Source organism: Hemiscyllium ocellatum, chromosome 2, assembly GCF_020745735.1.
Source record: "Hemiscyllium ocellatum isolate sHemOce1 chromosome 2, sHemOce1.pat.X.cur, whole genome shotgun sequence".
Lineage (NCBI taxonomy): Eukaryota > Metazoa > Chordata > Chondrichthyes > Orectolobiformes > Hemiscylliidae > Hemiscyllium > Hemiscyllium ocellatum.
In genome coordinates, this window is record NC_083402.1 from 95,271,826 (window position 1) to 95,288,551 (window position 16,726).

General features: G+C 40.9%; 1 protein-coding gene across 7 annotated transcripts in view; it reads right to left on the minus strand.

The window, feature by feature from the left end:
* The window catches only part of LOC132824286 (guanine nucleotide-binding protein G(I)/G(S)/G(O) subunit gamma-7), a 335,756-nt gene that overhangs the window by 141,831 nt on the left and 177,199 nt on the right, over positions 1–16,726 (minus strand). For 3 of the 7 annotated variants that reach the window (XM_060838646.1, XM_060838632.1, XM_060838654.1), the window contains exon 3: positions 727–787. The exons of 2 other annotated variants lie outside the window; for them this stretch is intronic. The gene's annotated coding sequence lies outside the window, so the exon portion shown is untranslated. 2 more of the 7 variants (XM_060838670.1, XM_060838676.1) reach the window with 1 other exon arrangement.

Consider the following 16,726-nt stretch of genomic DNA (forward strand, 5'->3'; position numbering starts at 1 on the left):
ACTAACCACTAGAACCACCAACTACTTGTCTTTTTGCTCCCCCCTTTTGAATGGCTTTCTGCACCATAGTGCCGTGGTCAGCTGGTTCACCCTGTCCAGAGCCTTTTCCTCATCCGTACAGGGAGCAAGAATCTCATACCTGTTCGATAAGGTCAAGGGCTGAGGCTCCTGCACTCCTGAACTCAGGTTCCCCCTACCTGCCTCACTTACAGTCACACTTTGATCACTAACTGAATGTGAATTACTTAATCTCCCAGGTGTGACTGCCTCTTGCAACAAAGCGTCCAGGTAACTCTCCCCGTCCCAGATGTGCCGCAGTGTTTGAAGCTCAGATTCCAGATCATCAACTCTGATCTGGAGTTCTACCAGCAACCAACACTTGCTGCAGATGTGGTCACTGCCATTCACAATGGGATCAGCCAGCTCCCACATCATACAGCTACACACATCACCTGTTCCGCCATCTCTGCTTAGTTAATTACTTTATTACTTTGTATAGGTTTGAGTTAAAATACTTTCTGATATCTCTCTGCTATAGTCTTTTTCTAAAAAATTAATAGATAAACCAAAAAAGTAAATTTTTAACCAGTCACTGATAAAGAAATAGAAAATACTTACCTTAACAAACCAGAGTCCTTATTAACTAGGTTAGAGAAGGAGGGCGGGTGGGAGACACTACAGTTGTAGAGTCTCAGATTTAGCTGCCTTCCTGATTTATATACTCACTGCTTTCCTTCCCGGCTGCCCCTCTGGTCGTCGTCACTTCCCCCTGCTGCTCCCGCTCCTTCTGTGAAGAAAAAAAAACACTGCTGCCCACTACCGGTAAGTAATTTTAAAACAAACTATCTTTACCTTCGCTGCAGTCTTCCGAGTTCATTTAACCTCAGCTGCTGCTCGCACTCAAAATTAAGTTATGATTGAAGTTAAGTTATGACTTAACTTCAAGTCAAAATCATTGGTTCAAGCAACTGTCAATGAAGTGATATCATGTATTGATAGGTTGTTACTATGTGATCGTGCTCCATGTCTGACTATGAAGAATGTAAACCTTATGCAAACTCTGTAAAGTTTTTGGATTCCTTTAATTGCCAAGGAGTATGCATATTTCTGGGCGAATAAGAGTCTACCAACCCAGTGCTGTATCAAAGAATAAGCAATTACTTGTGTGATTGACAAAGAGTCGTTTACAGGTGTGTTTACTGAACAATCGCGGAACCGAGAGCCCCGTCGCCGGGGGTTCATATCTTCAACTGATGATTCAGTGGGACAGCATTTTGGAAACAGTGATTACTACTCCTTAAGTTTAAAGATAGTTATGAATAAGGATAAATCAGGATCTTGTGGCAAGGTAAATTGGTGGGGGGGGGGTGCGAGGGGGGCAAATTACATCAGTATTACGCAGAAGCTAGGGACTCTTCATTGGGAGGGGTTGTTGTCAGGTAAGTTTACACTTGACATGTAAGAATTATTTAAACTGCTGATGAGAGTTCAGCACTGGCTTGTTCCGGTGTGCAGGAGGGACAAGGATGGCAAGGTAAGGGGCTTTAGGATAATGTGGGAGGTTATGAATTTAGTCAAAAGTAAAAAAAAACGAAGCACATGTAAGGTTTAGGAAGTTAAAACCGGACAAGGGGCATGAGTAAAATACTCAAGCAGGAAATTAAGAGAGCAAGAAAGGGCCACAAAATGACCTTGGCAAGTTGGGGTAAAGTGAATTCCAAGGCATTCTATGCATACATTCAGAACAAGAGGATAAGCAGGGAGGAGGTAACCACTCAAGGATAAAACATGGAACTTGTGCTCGGAGCCAGAGTATTTGGGTGAAATCCTAATGAATACTTTGCTTCAGTATTCACTCAGGAAAAGTATATGGAGGGAAATTGAGATTGTGCAAAGCACGCTCATATGCTAGGTTGGATGATTGGGAAGCTATTGGAAAGAATTTTTAGGGATAGGATTTACGCACATTTGGTAAAGCGTGGCCTAATCATGCCACGTGTTACTAACTTTTTTGAAAACGTGACAAAGATGATCAATGAGGGTACAGCAGTGGATTTCGTTTTACATAGATCTTCATAAGCTTTCAACAAGGTCCTGGTTAGAGTGGTACTGGAAAAGCACAGCAGGTCAGACAGCATCCGAGGAGTAGGAAAATCGACGTTTTGAGCAAAAGTCCTTCATCAGGAATGAGGAAGGGAACCTTGGGGAAGGAGAGATAAATGGAATGGGTGTGAGGCTGGGGAGAAGTTAGCTAAGAATACAATAGGTGGATGGAGGTGGAAATGAAGGTGATAGGTCGGAGAGGAGGGTGTAATGGGAAGGAAGATTGGTAGGTAGGACAGGTCATGAGGATGGTGCTGAGCTGGCAGCTTGGAACTGGGTAAGGTGTGGGGAGGGGAAATAAGGAAACTGATGAAGTCCACATTGATGCCCTGGGGTGAAGTGTTCCGAGGCGGAAGATGAGGCGTTCTTCCTCCAGGCATGGGGTGGTGAGGGAGTGGCGGCGGAGGAAGCCCAGGACCGGCATGTCCTCAGCAAAATGGGAGGAGGCGATGAAATGTTCGGCCACGGGGCAGTGGGGTTGATTGTTGCGGATGCCCCGGAGATGTTCCCTAAAGCGCTCTGCGAGAAGGCGTCCAGTAAAGGAGACAGCATCGAGAGCAACAGATACGATAAATGAAATTGGTGGATGTGCAGGTGAAACTTTGATCCTTTAGGGCCATGGATGGACGTGAGAAGGGAGGTGTGAGTGCAGGTTTTGCAATTCCTGCTGTGGCAGGGAAAGGTGCTTGGAAGGGACGGTGGGTTGTTGGGGGGCGTGGACCTGACCAGGTAGTCACCGAGGGAACGGTCTTTGCGGAAAGCGAAAAGGGGTGAGGAGGCAAATATATCTGGTGGTGGTGGGGTCCGCTTGGAGATGGCGGAAATATCAAAGTGCCTCATGGTAGACCTATCCAGGACTTTAAGGTGAAATGGATCGGTGGTATCTTGACCACGTAGATTCAGAATTGGCTTGCCCATAGAAGGCAGAAGATAATTGAGGAAGGTCTGGCTGGAGGTCAGTCACTAGTGGTATTCTGCAGGAATTTGTACTGGGATTTGTACTTTTATCTATCTATATATATATATATATATATATATATATATAAATGAATTGGACAAAAATGTAGTTGGGTGAGTTAGTAAGTTTGCAGACAATATCTGGTTGGTGGAGTTGTAGACAGTGTAGATGGTTATCAAAGAGTACAGCAGGACATAGATCAGTTGCATATATAGGCAGAGAAATGGCAGATGTATTTTAACCTGTATAAACATAGGTGCTGCACTTTGGGAGATCAAATGTTCCGGAAAAGTATACAGTCAATGGCAGGACCCTGAACAGCATTGATGTACAGACAGATCTTGCAGTTCAAGTCCAGTTTGTAGTTCAAGTGTTTGCCTTTATTGGTTGGGGAATTGAGTACAAGAGTCAGGATGTCATTTTGCAGCTTTATAAGACTTTGGTTAGGGCCATACTTAAGAGTATTGCATTCAATTCTGGTAACACAACATAGGAAGAATGTGGAGGCTTTGAAGAGCATGCACAGGAGCATGCTGCCTGGATTAGAGGGTATGAACTACAAGAAGAGGCTAGAAAAACATAAGTTGTTTTCTCTGGAGCAGTGGAGGCTGACGATAGAAGTCTATAAAATTATGAGATGCATGGTTAGAGTTGACAGAATCTTTTTCCTAGAGTTGAAATATCTGAAACTAGGATGCATGAATTTAAGGTCAGAGGGGGAAAGTTCAAAAGAGATGGGAGGGGCAACTTGTTTACATTCGTGTGAAATGCACTGCCAGAGGTGGTGGTGGAGGCAGATATGATATGGGTGTTTAAGAGACTTTCAGATAAGCATAATGAATATGCAAGGAATGGAGGCATATGGACCAAGGGCAGGCAAAAGGGATTAGTTTAATTGGTGTCATGTTCAGTACAACATCATGGACCAAAGTGCCCGTTCCTGTGTCGTATTGTTCTGTGTTCTAAGATGCAGCACCTCACAAATATGTAAATTAAGCTCCCTCTGCCACTCAGCTCCTTGGCCCATTTGATCAAGGTGCCTTTATACTATGAGATAATCTTCTTCACCACATACCATGGTAAGATCAGAAAAATATATCTGATGTCATCTTCTGTAACTGCAAACTGTAGTGATTATTTCAAACTTCTGAACTCCATAAGGGAATAATTCCATAGATATTATAATATAATTAACTGTTCCCTGCAAATCTATCATCAAGGCTTATGAACTAATAATGAAGAACAGTATCTTCTGTTTTTGTCATTATAGCAATCAGCAGTTTTTAGGCGATCAGGACATTGCAACTGTAAAATCACACAGAGGAACCTAGGACCACAGTTGTTTAATACTGGACTGTCTTAATTACAATTGGCAGCATAACAGCAATAGATCAATTTCTCACAGCTGGGTAATGACAGAATTTAACAGCAGAAACGTCCATATGACACACAGCTATCAAATAGTGGAGAGGCATAAATGCTGTGGCATTATTTGCAACCAGTCATGTACCAAAGGTCACCTTTATTTCTTAAAGGTTATTTGCTAACTCTACTCCTACTAGCATCCCACAATATAGAGAAACTGCAGCTTCACCTGCCTTGTAGTGTCAGGAAGCAACGACAACCATTGATAACAGCTCTAAACAGACAGTCTGGGAAATACATTTCTCTCGACTGTCTAAATGCATTCAAGAAAATTGCTGCACAACTGTAATTCCACCTGATCCCAACTGTAATTTCAACCTGACTCATCAGCTATCGGCAATTTGGTAAAATGACTGACTCAATAGAGCTAGCAACAAAAAAAAGTGGGCAACAGAAAAATTTCTCTTCTGCAGAAAGCATGCACACTCATAGCAGCTGTGAAAACCCCAAGTAACTAGATCTAGAGAAGAGATAAAAAGTTAAAGATCCCATCTGTATCATTAAAAGGTCAACTTTCAACTCCCACCCTTCCTCCAAGTCATCGCTTACCACAGAACATCAACTCTTTGTATCCTAATTGTATAACATGTGACTGCAAAGATTAGCTTTTTAAAATCAATAGTCTTTCTGGGATTTTCCTAGCTCATTTTGTGTTTTAATAGTATTGAAAATGAATGACAAAATGGCTAGCAACATAATATTATGTTCAATGATTTATTTTACAGGAGTGTTTTGAACGTCTTTTGTTTGATTTTATAATTTTACTCTCATTTCTTTGCTTTCCTAGTCTGACACCTGCAGCCAATAGAATGAACATTCACACTGTCAAAGATTATCTACAAAAACACTTGCAGACGACGGCCAGGGTGTCCTTAGGAATGATCCTGTCATTAACCTTTTCCTTCTTTTCTACAAAGAGGTGGCATAGGATCCAAACTACACCTTCACAACTTGGCAACTGTCCAAGTGGCACTCAACTTGCACACATCTCTGATCTGATACTGCACTAACACAAATTTATTATTTTCGACGTTAGTTTTAAAAACAATATCTACAAGAAATGAAAACCATCTGTTGTGTTCCAGGGACAGCAAACAGCTACAGGAACTTGATCTGCTGTAAAAAGCCAACCATGACAATACCAACCTCTCAAATAAAAGAAAGCAAAACACAGCTGCAGGCTGCAGTTTGTTATAAAAAAAAACACACGCAATAAAGCTTATGAAAATGCAAAGCATTGGCAAACCAGATTATTGCAGTAGACGGAGGACTCTTGGTTTTCTGGCTTCAAGTACCTGCCTTCATGACAGTATCGTAGAAAAGTGAAACGGTTCATGTGGACACCATTGTAATTGTTTTCTGTCTGCCATTAAATACCAAGTTAAAATATCATATTTTTTCAACTAAATAGCATGTTATTAAAGGTGGTGAGATTCTGCACACTGCACCCGCTCACCATCATATGACACTAAATTTCAGAAAGATTATGACAAAATTATGCAAAAATAAACCCAAACAGGATTTCCACAGCATAATTTCTCATCCATCTTGGGTGAAGTGTTTTTTTTGCCTGACGTTATGAACAAGAAATCCAGGTTAAAGCAGAATTTTTATGTTTAACCATAGTTTGAATTTAAAAAGGTCATTTTAAGCTCCAAACAAGTGTTGTGAATACACACATACACATATCATTTAAAAACTCATGTAAAGGTACAAAAAGCATCTAAAAAGGCTTACAGAATGTTGAGTTTTATCTCAACAAGGATAAAACACAAAGGTCAGTTATACAGATACTTGGTCAGATTACATCTATGTGGAGTTTTGCGCACTCTACTTTAGGAAGGATATGTAAGCCTTGGGGGGAATATAGAACAGAAAACAATCTCTTTATTGTAGAAGTACAGTAAAAACGTTTTACATTGCCTGCCCCTTATGGTGACATCTTAGAGTGGCACCAGTGACCCGGGTTCAATTCCAGACTTGGGCAACTGTCTGTGTGGTGTTTGCATATTCTCCCCATGTCTGCAAGGGTTTCCTCTGCGTGCTCTGGTTTCCTCCCACAATCCAAAGATATGTAGGCCATGCTAAATTGCCCATAGTGTTAGATGCATTAGTTAGGGGTAAATATAGGGTTGTGGAGTTGTCTGGGTGGGTTACTCTTCAGAGGGTTGGTGTGGACTTGTTGAGCTGAAGGACCAAATCTTGGATACAAAAGAGGAATAAAAAAAATAGTTGCATTACAGTCAGGTAAAAAAATTTCATATAAACATTATATTGCAGCAGCTCAGCGCAGGGCCTCCACCCGTGGCCTAATCACCTGCACCAGACCAACAACTGTCCCTGCTCCATTCCAAGCCTTCAGTACAGGCACTCAGCTGCTCCAAGATAAATTCCAGTACTGCCTCTCCAATGCTGATTCCATCCGGGACTCGCTTCCCTCGTGCTGCTCCAGGACTCGCTGCCCAACCTACTACGGGGCTGCTTCCCCAAGCACTGCTCCAGGGCTTACTGCCATTGTTGCTGCAGGGCTGCTTCCCCAAGCACTGCTCCGGGCTTACCGCCGTTGTTGCTGCGGGGCTGCTTCCCCAAGCACTGCTCCAGGGCCTACTGCCGTTGTTGCTGCGAGCCTCACTGCCTGCACCTGCTGCTGCTCCAGCATTCGCTTCCAGGAGTAAGGGGAGAGAAAAATAAAAAAAGAGAAAAACAGAAAAAAAAGAAAGGTGGAGCAGAGGCACTCTAGCAGAAGCATCTTACACTGTTTCTAACTTGCTGAATTCAGGGAATTCGGGTTATTTAGTCAAAAGGTACAAACGCTTAAATAATAATAAACATGTCAATAATTTTGGAATATTTTCCTCAAGTTTAGAAGGTTGAGGGGTTGACTCTAACTCAGGTGTCCAAAGAATAAAGGCTAGGATGGAGCCAGAAATAATTTTCATTAGAACATAAGACATGTTCTCTGGTTGGAAAATTCAGAACAAAGGGAGAACATTGGGGAAGCTGCTAATATTGCTCTGCCAGCACAATATTATACCCCCCTATTTAGTTTTGAGTATCACATCAAAATGTAAAATTGAAGACAAGATTATGACAAACAGGAGGAGCTGAAGAAAAACAACAGACAACAATATTGGGTTGGCATTCAGGAGTCTTCTCATTCCTTCTGTGATGCTCAACTTCTTCACTTTGAGATCAGGTGTGGAATCACAGTTAGTGGGAAAAGTATTGGTTACAGACCTCGTAATGTTAAGAAAGCAAAATTACATGCAAATTCCGAGTTAACTAGTACAGGAAGTAAGCACTTTTTTAATGATTTGGAGGTGCCAGTGCTGGACTGGGGTGAACAAAGTTAAAAATCAGACAACACCAGGTTACAGTCCATATATAGATTATAACTTGGTTTTGTGTGATTTTTGACCTTTTTTATCTTTATCAATACTTCATAACTTAAAATACATGATTTTGGTTTTAGATTATAATATAATTTTAAGAATAATGAGTGGTGGAAATTCCAGTTGAACATGAAACATAAGGTCATTATGGTGAACTCTGCAGTCCAGATAGGGGACCAATTATGCTTAATAACGCCTTGATAGTGATTACTGACCCTCCTATTTAACCATCTTCTCAATTATCCATTTAACAACATGCGAGAATAAAAATTATACTGCTGAGCGAGGTGCTTTCTACACATCAGACTTTCCACTGAATGTATGCTGAATTAAGTGGAACTGCCACAATTTATGCTATACTGTGACAGTTTGAACTGCGGCACATTGTAAATGGCTACAGAGGACACTATACTTGCTGCATTTAGAGGTTCGAATAGTGATGGAAAAGTCATTCTTGCATTCTGTCAATCTTCTGCGGTTTCACAGAGCAAACCTTCTAACTTGGGGACAGATATCTTTGAGAAGAAAGTGAGGACTGCAGATGCTGGAGATCAGAGACAAAAGAGTGTGGTGCTGGAAAAGCACAGCCGATCAGACAGCATCTCAGGTACATAAGAAAACCTGATAAAGAGCTTATGCTCGAAACATCAATTCTCCTACTCCTTGGATGTTGCCTGAACTGCTTTTCCAGCACCACACTCTTTGACACATATCTTTGAGCCCATACAGTTCTTCTGACAGTAGTCAATAGGTTGGGTTGTCTGTCAAATTACATTATCATTTGGAGGTTCGCACTGGGATGTCTCATGTTGTGTAATATAACACAAGCATTGCTGCATCAAATAAAATATCTTGCTGAGGAAAAATCACATCATTATCAGTATCAATTGCTATCTATAATAAATTTGGTCTTCAATATCTTAGTAGCGTGTTTTGGAAAATTATTTGAAGACCAAATAGACAGTAGCTCTGGAAACTAACGCATCTGGACAACCAGGCGTATCGGTTTCTGATAGTGCAGAAAATCTTACAGATATGTAGGCAGGGCATTGACCACTAAGAAGACAGAGTTAACTTATTTCTGATTAACGTGTATGCTCTTTCAAGATACAAAATATTTCTAAGGCTGTCTTAATTAACAATAAAAAGGTTGAAGTTACAAATAAAAGAAAACATCAACTCTACAAACCTACTTTGCACCACGATAAGCACTGTACCTTGTTTTATTTAAAAGTAAACTCAAGAGCCCGCTGATCCAATTTTTAAAAAAATTGTCCCAAAATACAGTTCCAAAGCTCCCCGAGAAGAAAACACTATGAAAAGTGTTTTTTTCCACTATAATATTTTACATGTTCCAGATCCAATACAGCTCGGTCTACGGTCTCACTGCTGCCGAACAGTGCCAGGGACTTGGATTTGATTCCATTGGAGGATTGGTGTGGACTCAATGGGCAAATTAGCCTACTTCCACACTACAGGGATTGTTTGATTCTATGATTTTTCCTTTATCCAAATCATGTGGAAATAAATAAAAGCTTTTGTGACATAATTTTTATTCGGTGCAGATGTCACCTACTTTCAAAACTACTTCGGCCCAACAAGTCCACACCGACCCGCCGAAGCGCAACCCACCCATTTCCCTACATTTACCCCTTTACCTAACACTACGGGCAATTTAGCATGGCCAATTCACCTGACCTGCACATCTTTGGACTGTGGGAGGAAACCGGAGCACCCAGAGGAAACCCACGCAGACACGGGGAGAAAGTGCAAACTCCACACAGTCAGTCGCCTGAGTTGGGAATTCAACCCGGGTCGCTGGCGCTGTGAGGCAGCAGTACTAACCACTGTACCACCGTGCCACCCTGGGAAACAGAGGAAAAAAAGCAAAAAACAGGATCACACAAGCAAAGCCAATAAAATAAATAGCTCTGTATTTTTAAAAACAAGTGAAGACTTTGGAATATTGTGTGCAATTCTGGTCTCCATCCTATCAGAAGGATGTTGTGAAACTTGAAAGGGTTCAGAAAAGAGTAACTAGGATGTTGCCAGGGTTGAAGTATTTGAGCTATAGGGAGAGGGTGAATAGGCTAGGGCTGTTTTCCCCGGAACATTGGAGGCTGAGAGGTGATCTTATAGAGGTTTATAAAATCATGAGGGGCATGGATAGGGAAAATAGACAAAGTCTTTTCCTTGGGATGGGGGAGTCTTGAACTAGAGGGCATAGGTTTAAGGTGAGAGGGGAAAGATATAGGAGAGAGCTATGGAGTAACTTTTTCACATAGAGGGTGGTGTGTGTATGGAATGAGCTGTCAGAGAAAGTGGTGGAGGCTGGTAGAATTACAACATTTAAAAGGTATCTGGATGGGTGTATGAATAGGAAGGGTTTGAAGGTAAATGGGCTGGGTGCTGGCAAATGGAACTACATTAGGTTAGCATATCTGGTTGGTATGGATGAATTGGACTGAAGGGTCTGTTTCCGTGCTGTACACCTCTATGACTCTATGACTTGCAAAGAGAAGTGGAAGGAAAATGCATAATAATGGATTGGACATCCAGTGATACTTTTACTAAACATTACAATAATTCCAGCAATGGATGAAGTTCTATTTTACAGATCAAGCGTTAAACGATCAAAGAAAGTTCTCTGAAAATTGATATAGGCAAGCAATAGCTTAATTTAATTTAACACGTTTAGTCATTCTATGGACAATTGACAAGATCCAAACTGATCACACCCTCTCCCCACTGCACATCAAGGGCTACTGGATTTGGACCTACCCACCATTAACTTTCACTGGGGCATCCGCTCTGACCCAAGATTCCTAAGTTCCAAGCCTACTCCAGGCAGACGTTCTCATGTCTCTTGGTTGAATGGGCTGACATGACATCATGTGCAGCATGCTGCACACATGCAAGTACCAAACACAGATGTGCAGCAACAAGGGACAGCCTCCCAGAAGTTTCAGCTACTATTCTCATATGAGACAAATTGCATTCTGAGAGGAAACTGCATGGGACAGTCAATGTGTCAATGGGACAGTCTATGAAATGATACCATAAAGTAATGGATAGCTGTTCACCCCATACAAACTGCCCAGAAAGATTACATGTAGTGAGATAAATAATTTATTATTTGAGGGATTAATGCTCACTAAAGTCAGAAGAATATCCTGCTCTCTTTTGTATCATGCAATGAGATTTTTTACATTCCCCTGGATCGGCAGATGAATCTGAGTTTAATAACTCATCCAAAAGATGCCATCTCTAAAATCTCAAATCTCTATCCATATTACAAGGAAATTTCAACTTATATTATAGAATCAAGTCCCAAGATATAATTTGATCTCAATGCTGAGAATGCTATCAACTGAGTTAAGATGACTGTTTGTCAAATATTGTCAGCATCAAACGCACAGAGATCAGGTATGGCACATACAAATGCAATCGTAACTATTTTTATGCCTCTCTGAATAAGACTGGCAATTAATATGAAATGAGTGTCTCTCAATGCCAGCTTTGTATTTATGGAATAGCACTCCCTCGGACTTGGGCTAAGATGGCCAAAACCCAATTTGCAAAGGAATTTTACAATCAGCAGTGTGGAAAGTTTCATCCAATCAATTTAGAATGGATTCAAACCCAAAATTTAAAAAAAATTTCCAACTCACTCAACTCATTTTAGATTCATTTTCATTAATTCTTTGCAAAATTCAAGTGGCTTCTCAGGATTCAGTAGCTTTGAAACTCCAACAGAATGTTGTACAATGTATTCAATATTGTTAGTGTAAGCTTGATTTATTTACACAACTACTTCTGGGCTGTTCCAGAATGTGTCCTTAAAAAATATAGACTCATTATACCAATATTAACAAATTTTGCACACACTATCATAAAGAACTGCAAAATAATAGAAATCTGAAATAATGAAAACTAGCAATATATAACTTGCCCATTTGGGCATACACAGCAATATTGACTGTAGCCTGATTTTCTTCCTTTGCAGCCCTTTGTTGTGTGCTGTCCTATAAAGCAAATTGCTTCTGTTCTAGCTTTCAATTCTCATAATGTTTTATATCGAAAATGGTAACCCTCTCATTCTCTTTCAGGGGCTGAGAATCTATTGTCCATTAACAACATCTGGTATTTTGGAGAAAGTTGCTGATGTGTTAGAGAAAGGAGAAAAAGAAACCAACTGCATTTTCATACTTTCTTCATGACGTTAGATCTTTCCAAAGTACTTTGCAGCCAATGAAGTAGTTTTTTTGAACATTTTAACTGAGTAAATGCAGCAGATAAGTTGCATGGAGCCACCCTCAAGAATATGATCTAGATAATTGTTTTGGGGGTGGGGTGGGGGCAGGCTACTAATTGAGGAATAAATATTGATCAAAATCCTGGGATAACTCCTTGTTTCTCTTCAAAATAATCTCATGAGACCATTCAAATTCCTATGGGACAGCAGACAGATGTCAATTTAAAATGTCATTGACAATGATTGTCAGTGACCATGGTTCTCAAACTTCGAAACGAGTTGCCTTCCAGGATGGAATAAGCAACTTTCCAAACATATTCTCTAGACACAGGACATTATATTCTCTCTAAGTATAATAATCATCAAATTAGAGAGTATTTCCACTGAGAATCATATATGTCTTGTATCCTAAACAGATGTTGCATTTAAATAGGGTAAGGTTCTCTTAAGTGCAAGGAGTACCACTCACTAAATAAACAGTTGGTGTGCAGCCATGTTCCAGAACATTGCATTATTGTATACTTACTCCCCTGTAAGTAGCCAAAGTGCTTTCAACCTTTGGCAGACTGCTCTTCAAGCCATCTTATTAAACTAGAAGGTGACTGTTCAGTGCAAATGGTTTTCCATTGTGCTTGCAGTGAATGACTATCCACAGCACCAGGCCATACATAGAGTCGCTCAGTGAGAGTCTTGATGATTAAAGGAACATCATGGAGGAGAGGACTGGCATCCTGAAACTATGGTCCAGTGGCCATCGTTGCACTCTCACCTACTTTAAAGAAAAGCGCCACCTGATTTTCTAGTCTGCTCTGTCTTCCACAATGTGCATCAGAAGAGCCTTGCCAGAATCAGGAAAAGAGGAGGAAGGGAGGAGGTAGCCAGCATATCCAGGTCTTGGACAAAAATACCCTTCACCATCTTGATAGATCCTTGTTTCCCTGAATAAATCATTAGATTCTCAGAGTTCAGAGAAGCATCGTCAAGCTTGGGCAAATAAGAAATAGATAAACAACTGACATCCTCATCTAAGAGGGTCACATTTAAGAAACAGGCTTCAGGTGATTCATATGACAACACTCACAGGCCTAGAGTTAGCGTAATGCTATCATGTTTGGTTTGGTTTTCTTCCTCAGTCATTTTCTTTCAATGTTATCCTGCTCATATCACCAACATTTTTCCAAATAACACTTGCTTTTGCTGGATCCACCAAAATGAAGATGATCAAATATTTAAACACTTTCTTGTCAAAAGGAAAGTTAAGTATATTGAAGTTGATAGTAAACCACTGGAACCAAATTGGTCACTAAGTAAGAGTTATTCCATTATTTTTAAGCATGCTGCAAAGAACATTTTGGTCTTCAGATTAAATCTCTAATTAAATCAGCATCTTCAGAACTTTCTTTGATACAGAATTACACCAGCCTTTAGGATCCTGTTTAATGTTGTCAATAAAAATTCTAAAGCTACAAAGGTGTTCAGATGTGTAATTTTCATACTATGTTGTATTCCTTGGCAGCAATAACTGTAGCAGTTAACTAACTTGGCAGCAGTAAGTGTAATAATTACCCAATGATAATTGCCCAAACTTTATATTAATTAATCTCCAAGGAATCCTACAAAATAACCAGGATTGAGGAGTTTTCTTCCTCAGACTCCTAAAGACCTGTACCTTAAAACATACGTTTGATACAAACTGAATTTATGTGGTTTACTTAAACTTTGAGGTATGATCAACGAAAGTAGTCTCCAATCCCTGGAAACCACTGCATAGTGAGGTATCTGCTTGCAATCTGAAATATTCAGACCAATATTTGCAAACTTTTTGATATCCTGACTGACTATAGTATCTTGCATGTAAATATAAACTGCTAGAGCATTCAATTTGTCAAATAGGGCAAACTTAAGACTTAAACCACTGTGTTAGGTCTGTACCAGTCACCCCATGGATTTACTTTGTCACACTCTCATTTAAGCCATTTTATATGGTCAATACTAATTGTCCTTCCTGTCATGAAATACAGAATTTAATGTTACCGCTTAGGTTACCATTTTTTTTCTCTCAACACCAATTTATCCCGAGGCACCTGCATATTAACACTTCTGCCAGAATCACGTGTTTGCAACAGAGCATACATTCCCAGTCAGTGTCAGATGACGTACCAGTTCCCCAATTGGGAAAGTCTAGACCTCATATCCAACAGGACTTTCTGTTGATTTAGATCTTTCTGCATTTAATTGATATTGTTTTTCCTGAATGCAATAAGGCTCTTCAGTGTCTGGAAAACCTTCAAGCATCTCAGGAAAGCCAGGCATTTGATTTCACAATTGGCCACATGTACCTCCATCATTGACTGTGTTCGTGCCACAAGATAGCAAGCATGTGCCTGCGTAATGGACACAGTGTCTTCTGCTCAACTGTTTAATGCTGCTCCACCTTATCATTCCTCAGTTTTGGAGAATTACAGCACATGCTTGACCACAATTTGAAATAAATCACACCACAAAGCAAATATATAAACTTAATTTCAATTCTCTACTATTCACCCCCGTACATTCCCTTAGTGCTTGTTGTGTGGATCTCTTTGGTCTAGTCCTCCTAAGCAGTCCAATAGCTGCCATATGACTGGTAAAGGGTGAGTAGAAAAGTGTGGCGCTGGAAAAGCACAGCAGGTCAGGCAGAATCCGTGGAACAAGAGAGTCAATGTTTCAGGCATAAGTCCTCCATCACAAATGTGGAGGGTGAAGGGGGATCAGAGATAAATAGGGGAGTGGGGCTGTGGGGAGGGGGGAAGGTAGCTGGAAAGGCGATAGGTAGATGCGGGGGGGGGGCGGGATAATAGTGATAGGTCAGTGGGGAGGTTGGATCGGATAGGAAGGAAGATGGACAGGTAGGAGGGCACAGGGTGGTGTGTGGTGCATGTGGCCCAGAGATGTTCCCACCACCCTGTGATTGACCACATCAACTCCCACTTCCGCTCCCAAGGACATGCAAGTTCTGGGTCTCCTCCACCACCAAATCAAAGCCACTCACCAAATGAAATTGAACCCATGCTGTTGGCATCACACTGCTCTGCAAACTGACAATTCAGCCAACTGAGCCAAACCTATTCCCAATCATGGCTATAATATGAATACCAACTATTGTCTCCTTCAAGGGCTGTAGATATATAGCTGTGCCTGTCCTGGCCTGTTGTCGCCATTACCTCCTGTTACAGGCTACTTTATCTTGCAACAGACAGGTGGATGGATTTAAGGGAGCATACTGCCATGAGTTTGGGTGATGAGTCCAGCTCTGCCTCTGAAAACCTAGGAGTCCTGGCCAGCTGGTCAGTCATCCAGTTTCTTCTTGTTCCTAAGCTATTTCCCAGCCAGTCAAATTAGCTGCCACATAAAGAATATATCTCTCCTTTAAGAGGTGCAGACTGGCATTAAGCATAGGCAAGATTTGAATCGTATTAGTCTCGGATGAACTTATTGCACCGTATTTTCTCCATGCAGCCAGCAGTGCACTTAGAGCTGGCATGCACATCACAAGTTTGTGGGTTACCTGCATCACTTTGACTGGATACAAAATAATCAGGCATTGTGTGCCCTGTATCTCAATGAATTTTTAATTAGACTGTGTATGGGTTGCTGCAGGTTAACAGTCAGACCTGTCTCCAGAAGCAAATTCTGTATCCTTTTTAAATCACAGCAAAGCACCGGGTTGCATCAGTCCAAATTTAATGGCGGGTGAGGGGCTGGATAATGTTTGTGTGTGAGAAATTTTATAAAAATTGTGATGACATTTTTTATGCTCATTCTTTCCAAATACAGATATACATTTATTCAATTATAAAAGTTTATGATTCTGCAAGCTACTAGTGTATTCTTCACCTGAAAGTCTTCCTCACTCATAGCTTGCAGATATTCTGCATTGATCTGTCACCTTCAGTGGATCTCACCCACTGTTTGTCATTGTACTGTAAATTCTATTCTTGGCTGAGCATTTAACTGAAGATGGTGGGTGTTGGCAAAGGTATGGGGCAAGAGGGCAGTGGTGAGACTTGTGAAACAGAGTTAACAGACCAGATATACCCTACCAAGGCCAGTAGCTTGAGTTGGGAAATCAGTTTATTTGCACTCAATTTTAACTATGTGTGGGTGAGTGACAGGTGGACTGACTAGAAGATCTCTTGTACATGGATCCAGTTGTTTCAGAGACTGTTAGGTCCTCTAACTCTACTACCTCACCTGCCTTCATACCGTGCATTGCTGTTCCATGCCAATTCATGACCCCCCAAACCTCTTCATATCCCTACAACTCTTCCATGTGCCTCCATAACCCACACCATCGGCCTATGTCTCTCCTCACGACCCCTCCGTGCCAACTCATGCCCCAACATACTGTTTTGATGCATTCAAGCCAACACAATCTCCTTTAACACCCCATGCCACTTCCAGTATCACTCATCTAGTACTCACCACAAGTAGACCTCAGAAATCATGTGATGAAAACAAAATAAATTTCTTACAATTAACACACTTCTCACTCAAACATTTGATAATGAAAAATAAACTTCCATCATGAAAGTCATTCAAAACTTTTAAAAT